This window comes from Uloborus diversus, chromosome 9, assembly GCF_026930045.1.
Source record: "Uloborus diversus isolate 005 chromosome 9, Udiv.v.3.1, whole genome shotgun sequence".
Lineage (NCBI taxonomy): Eukaryota > Metazoa > Arthropoda > Arachnida > Araneae > Uloboridae > Uloborus > Uloborus diversus.
The window spans coordinates 63,264,967-63,272,067 of record NC_072739.1 but is presented as its reverse complement, the minus strand read 5'-3'; positions in this window follow the sequence as shown (position 1 = coordinate 63,272,067).

The window sequence follows — 7,101 nt, the reverse complement described above, 5'->3', positions numbered from 1 at the left end:
AACAAGCATTTTTAGCAAAATTGTTATTTCTGAAAAATATAAAGTCCTTATATCACTGTTTTTTTTTTTTTTTTCCAAGAAAGATTTAGATACTAAATATTGCTAACACTTGTAACTCTTAAATGAAATCTTTGTGCGTGTGTTCAATTTTCATAATGGAATATATCTTAGTATTCTATTGCATTATTTGCATCAGACATTTTGAAAGCTTTCTGGTAAATTCATGTGCAAACATTGTTAGACTCCCGCTGCTTTGATTTGTACGTTGTAAGTAATTCTAAAAAGCCACTGGCTATTTGTCCAAAGGAAAGTTGGACCCACAAACATACCCACAAACATACAAATTAAGCTGATAAAAGTGTGTTAATTAGAATAAACTAATAACTTATCGTTAATAAATTAATTTGATTATAGAATATTGCATAGTCATCGGGTCTGAGGTTGCATTCCAAATTTCAAAAGGGTCCGATCATAAAAAGTGGCGAAAATTGATTTGCAAGATTATAAATTTAATTTCGGCGTAGACGGGATTTGAACGCTCGCTCCGGAGGGTGGATTCCCGGAGGTGGACGTCAGCGAAGACCCGCGCCTTAGACCGCTCGGCCACGAACGATCAGTAAGTGGTGGAATGTACTGACAGTAATAACCTACAAGCTCTTAGTCCAAAGGAGAGTTACTCACAAACATACAAGTGAAGCTAATAAAGGCGTGTTAAAAAGGAAAACAAACATGTTTTTTTAAAAAAGCACCTAGAAGCATTTAATGTTTTGTGCTGTATATGGCTCTCGAGCTTATTGTTATTATTACTATTATTACTATTTGTTTTATTCATTTACTATAATTTTGAAGTAATATGGTCTTGCATAGCGAAATCCGTCTGTCTAAGAATAAATACGTTTGACGTTACTCTATCAAGTAAATTAGAATCAGCACATTTTTGGAACACAATTTGCGGAAATTAATATCGTTTATTGAATTTTTTTTCATTTTAAATTTTATGTAGTAAATTTTTAATTAAACCAATTGAAACTAATTTGAACTTGGGTATTTTTAACAGATTTATTGAGGGTATACCATTGTAAAAGTAGACAATTACTTCAATTCCATGCCAGCCGTTCTATCCCAAAACCTTACTTCTAAGGAAGAAACAGAAAAGAACTGAAGCGAATTTTATAAAAACACAATATCTTAGCGCAACCTAAAATGTTTTTGAAGTTTTTTCGTCATAATTTGATAATCTACACTAAGAACGGACAGAGAGATTTTTGAGTTTATGGTTGGCGAAGATAACACTTTAACTCACCTGAAAATTAATTCATTTGTACAGAAAACGATTTTCGATACATCAAATTAAATAAAGTACACATACAAAAGCTAATTTACATACAGCCTGTTGTATTGTATTCAAAACCTTCTGTGGGAAAATCTTTAGGAAACATTATGTTCCGGATATAATTTAATTGCTGGGATGAGTGGTGACGTAAGTGTCCACTTGCCCAATCAAATTCGCACATAATTCTGCCCAATAAAAATAGAGCTTTGGCACGTGGGTGCAAACGAAGAACAATTCCACAGTTCGTATTTCTCCTTCCAAGAAGATTAAATGCTGAACAATGGGCGGACATTTTAGTGGCAACGCAAAAAAGAAAAAGAAAAAGGGGCAATAACCTTCAAGATCAAAATCTTTATGCCCGCTTAAGATGCTCTGATGAATAGCGCTTCGAGACAATTATCAGCGACGCGAAAAATTAAGTAAATTATATGAGTGTGGAATTGTCTTATAAAACCAACTGTAGAAACAGTTCAGAAGAGTGCAAGATTACTCATTCTTAATAGGGTGGTTCAAAAAAAACTTTTTTCAGATAGAATCCAGGATACCCCCTTATACTTACTAATAGTATTATACTGTAAAAGTTATAGCTTCTTACTCAAATTTTAAAATGATGCTCAATGACCCCTTAATTTAACGTTAGCCGTATTATAGAAAGTGCCACAAATTCTGAAATATTTAATTTCCCCAGCTGTTTTTCGTAAATAATTGTTTTATTGCAATGCATATGCATATTTCTAGTGTATATTATAATATTTAGCATTGTTTTTTTTTTGTTCGATGTACTTTTTTAAACCCCCTCCCCATACTATTAAAGTTTGGGGGAGGGGGTTGAGCGCCCTCTTTCAGTTGAAATAGGAAGCTAAAATTCTTCCAGTATATTGCTATTCACAAGTCTAAAAATATTGAGGGCTTTCCCGGTATCTAGGAGAAACTTTTCTTTTTTTTACACGTGTTTTTGAACCACCTTAAAGCTTACATTATAAAGAATCTCGAAATATTGAATTTCAATAGTGACTGTAAGTGTGTAAGAAGATAACTACCACATTTCAATACGGATTGGATTGTACATTCTGTACTTCAGAGCGAGTCAAGATGGACGCAAGCTCAAAAATTGCGATTTTCCGTTTATTAGACAATTGTATGTAGAAGCCTATTTATTCCGCATTGAGCCATGTGAACGTAATTCTTTTACAAAAAATTCTTTTAAATTTTTTACCAGTGTTGAAAGAGCGCATGTCACGTCCTTTTTTTTCATAGGCCAGGAAAAAAGTTTTCCCTCTCTCCTGTAAAATAACCATTACGTGCTTACGTCACTCTAGCTCTGAGGTACAGAAATTGTCCACACTGAACCAGAATCTGGGTCATAAAGAGTTCAGTTCTTTACAGCAGAATTTTTTGAACATCCTATGAATATGAGGAAAAAGATGTACTTAATGTGATATTTTTTTATAAGATGTAATATATTTGATAATTTAGGGGCCATTCTCTAATTACTTAAGGATGATTTTGGCAATTTTTGACCCCCCTACCCCCATGTAAGGATACGTAAGATTTAAAAAACCCTCCCAACCCCCCCCCCCTTTTCTTACGTAAGATTCCATTTCGTTTTTCCAAATAAAAGAGTGTTAGAAAATGATCAGTTACACTAAAACTTCCAGTTTGACGTAAATCAAAGATTTTTATTTTTCAACAGATAAGTTACATTTATTTTATTGCTGTCAACTTCATTTTACCATTATATTATTAAATAAATACTTAGTCTTTGGAATACCATTTATCAGTAGTTAAAAGTAAGTTTTCAGAGAATCTAAAACATGAATCAGTTAAACAATCTACAAGCCAGTAACACTCTTAAAATAATGATCGACTAGTTTTTAATTAATTAGAAAATAAATTAAAACAGTTAAAACGAGATCAATTCAGATCATTTTGAATAAATATTTTTCTTTTTTCTTTTTTGTACATGTTGCGATTTTAATTAAAAATAAAACATTCCATACATAGTGCGATTCTTTTATTATATTTTACAGTCATTCTTTGCTAGTAAAAAACAGCTCATCCTAATATGTTTTTTACCTTCCAGACGCAAATGAGATATAATCCTTGATGAACCACTTGGTTCGCGTCATTTCTAATTTTTAAATATTGACTTGGAAAATATTACGTATGAATGGATTTGACCCCTCTCCCCTTCAAAGTAAGGGTATGTAGAGATTTTTCCAGCCCCTCTTCCCCTCGGGACCCTTACGTAATTAATAAATGGCCCCTTACACTATTGCTGCATTTCAGCAGGAACTTTCACATTTTAACTCCTAATGATTTGAAGCTGGGACATAAAATATTCTCCTTCTTGTTCCTAAACAAAATATTTCTGAACGTTTTACAAATTACTTATGCTCAAACCATTGATACTTGATTATACAGGATTAAATGGAGAACCAATAAAAACATATAATTAATTGGCGGTAATTATTAAAATTGAAAAAAAAATCCCAAAAGTGTCCGAGATTCTTTTTATCAGATTCACGAGATTGACCTTTTTTTTCAGTTTTAAAACTCTATGACGTGAGATCTAGGTAACTTTAAAAGAGTTGTTAAAAATATTAATCATTATAAAAGCATGACAACATCAACAGCAATATTAATGATTATAATAATAACAAATAACAGCAAGAATACATGTGTAACGGAACTGGAGGAGACTGGGTCCGTCAAGAAGGGTACTCCCTCCCCCCCCCCAACCTTGACTCCCAACGGGAGCAAAAAAAAAAAAAAAAACACCCGGAGGTGCACAAGTTTGAGGGTGCAGAAAAAAAAAAAAACGGAGGCACACAGATTCGAGCTCACAAATAAATTAAAATAAAATGAAAAGAAAACAAACTAAGTCGCATCCGTTCGAGGGTGCGAAGAAAAAAGAAAAAGAAAAAGACCAATAATAATAATAATAAAATGAAAAAATAAGTAAAGAAAGAAAGAAAAACGAAGGCGCAGTTTCGAGGGCGCAAGGAAAAAAAAAAAAAAAAGAAGGCGCACAGATTTGAGAGTTCAAAGTCGCACAGGAAGGAGGGCGCACCGAATCGCTGATCGGGCCGATGGGCCGGCGGGCAAGTACCTCCCGGAGCGGAACAACGTTTGGGCTTACTTACCTCTCCACTACCCAGAAAATAATGAACTTTATGTGAGAATTCTACAAAAGGAAATTACGGATCTCGCTTGTCATTTCAGGGTAAATTTGATGAATAATTCTCTGAAAAGTGCAATAAATATTTTTTTTGGACAATCGTCTCTAAATCTTTTTGTTGTAAAAAGAGATAAGATAAAATATATTTCTTAATCAACTTAAAAAAATGATATTTAAAAGTTGCAGCTATTTCTTTTCTTGATATTGTGTTGTTAAAACGCTGCTAGTAATGGAACAAAATGGTTTAATTTTGCTTTAAATACAATATAAGTTAAATTGAGTGTATTTTACAACAAAAATGAACAGTATTTTACAACAAGACAAATGCGTATAGTACTGTATGCTTTCAGCATTATAAGCATTTCCTTAAATTAAAATACGGTCATCTTTTTCTTCAAATCATTTATAGTAACTGAATTTTATACGAAATCTTTATCTTTATCTTTATCTTTACTGATAATAAAGCTGAAAGTCTGTCAGGATCTCTGTCTGTCAGGATCTCTGTGACGCGCATAGCGCCTATAGACCGTTCGGCCGATTTTCATGAAATTTGGCACAAAGTTAGTTTGTAGCATGGGGGTGTGCACCTCGAAGCGATTTTTCGAAAATTCGATGTGGTTCTTTTTCTATTCCAATTTTAAGAACAAAATTCTCATAAGATGGACGAGTAAATTACGAAATTATCATTACGTGAAACCGTAACCAAGCCAATTGGCGAGAAAATTCACCATACATTATATGTAAATGTACAGGCGAACCAAAATACCTTTTAATTTTCTATTACGGGCAAAGCCGTGCGGGTACCACTAGTATTTAAATAAAAGCATTGCCTATGTGTGGACAAAAACTATGAATGGCTATTTAATTTCCTTCTTCTAATCAAGGCTTGGTTTTCATAGAAACTCACTGGAGCTGGAGCTCCTAAATTCTTTTATTTTAATTAAATTTTAACGTTTTTAGGCGAAATTTAAGCTATTTACGAGTAAAAATAAATTTTTGAATTATAATGCTGCTGCACTTCTTTTTTTTAGAAATTAAGTCCTGTTTATACTAACAAATAATAATTTCTTCAATAATTGCTAACTTTTATGTTTGATTTTCGGACACTATGAGTATACTTTTGCATGATAAATTTTCTTTAATACAAGTTCACAAAAAGAAAGGAAAAAAAATGCTTGCGCATACACATGTTTTTGAGCTTGTCCTTCTGACCTCATAGACACAATATTTAAAATTATGTGCTTGGAAATGTGAACAAATGTGGAGAAAATTATAGTTAAGATAACTTTACCTTTTTCAAAATGAACGAATGGGAAATTTGTTTTGTTATGAGCGTAACAGTACATAAAGAAAGAAATATTTCTTGTGTAATATTTTTTAGTCAGTAAATTTGTACCTTAAAAAAAAAGGGGGGGGGGGTAGGGGGAACATTCCCCCCCCCCCCATTTTTGTGGAAAGCACTTTTCGAAGGAAATATTTTCTATTTGATTATTAGAAATATTTTTCCTCAAATGAAAGAATAAATAAACAAATGAGCATAAATAAATTAATTAATTAATGCATGAGCAAAAATAAATGAGTGAATAGAATAGTGAATGAATAAGAAAATGAGTGATTGGATGAATAACCAGTGAATGAATGCATGCGTCATTGCATGCATTCATTCATGCATGCATGGCTTAATTAATGAATGAATGCGTAACTGATTGAATAAATGAATAAATAAACAAACAAAAGCTATTTCCCTTTGCACCACGTTTACTTTACAAACTCCATTAAACAGGCCAAATATTAACTAAATATAAGTATTGCATTGAACATCAGTAGATCTCAACCAATAATTAAAAAATGTTCATTACAAAAACTTTATCATTTTACAATAGCAGAAAACAGTTGGGTAAGTTGGAAAAAAATAATACAATATGTGGACCAAATTTTGAAATGTACTTGTATTATTTTATTCCACATCCCCCTACTTGCCTGTATTTTAAAAGTAATTTTGCCCTTAAAATGATTACGCGATGTGCTCAGTTTTTACCATCGACAAGTGCTTAAACATTGCATCCTCAAAAATATAATAGCCGATGGTCGAGTAACGCGCGTGTTTCAACAATGCAACTCGCGCCACGGCATGATAACTTGATAGTGTGTTTTGGTAATGTTTAAAATGCAGGGAAAGGCTTTATTGGGACAAGTCTGAACTCGATCCGGCCTTTACTGGTAAGACTGTGTCATTTCAGGGGAATGAAGAAACAAATAAATGGTCAAAAATGAACGCTACCTACTGGAGTTTAGGATTAATCTACTGGAGTTAAGGTTACAATTTCAAATATCAAAATATCACCAAACGGGCAATGACTTCGTTCAAATGTGGAAGCCATTTTCACCCGTCATACCTTGACGGGCGATTTTCTAGTAGTTACATAAAAGGTAAATGTTTACCTATTTGTATTGCAATGAAAATTAGGAATTTGTAGAGCAATTTTACTTTTATAATTATTACAGTGAGGTTTTTCCCTTTCTTTTCCTTCTTTTTTACGATTTTTCTCCAGAAAACTGCTTTATCAAACAAGACTAACGAATTTTG